Genomic DNA, 670 nt, shown 5'->3' with positions numbered 1-670 from the left:
GAATAAATATAATTTAATAATTTTATAATTTTGATATAATAATTTTTAAAATTATTAGATTTTTTTTCTAAATAATCGACACACTATATTATGAGTCAAGGAATCATACAGAAATTAATGAAATGCTGCTAAAAATATTTTAAGTGTTCATCCTTTCAGTTCTCAAAATTTTTATTTTGTAAAATTTCTTTTAATCTCATAAGGAAAAAATTTATTTGATTATAATCTATGTTTATACTTAAATATCTTATACAAAATTAAAACAAAATAATGCTAGGTAACTAATTTTTTAAATCAACATTAATCAACTTTTTTAAAATTATTTTGTTTATTTTAAATTTTAGACTCTAAATCACGCAAACTTTAATCTTAAATCCTAAAGCAGAAACTTAAACATTAAAATTAGTTATTATTAACTAATTAAAAATTGATTCTATATACTTTTCAATTAAAAATACATGTCTAAAAGATTCTTATATTTGATATATCTTGAAACTAAATTTCAAAACTAAAAAAGTTTTATTAAGGAGAATCTTAATGAATAAAGAGAAGAAATTGGATAATAATATCTTTTAGAATTTTTAAAGTAAGTACAAAAATCTCAACATCTTGAAGTTGAATAGAAATAAGTCCAACAAGAAAATAAAACAAAAAAAAATAACTACACCAT

Source organism: Arachis duranensis, chromosome 2 (assembly GCF_000817695.3).
Source record: "Arachis duranensis cultivar V14167 chromosome 2, aradu.V14167.gnm2.J7QH, whole genome shotgun sequence".
NCBI lineage: Eukaryota > Viridiplantae > Streptophyta > Magnoliopsida > Fabales > Fabaceae > Arachis > Arachis duranensis.
This window is presented reverse-complemented; position numbering follows the sequence as displayed.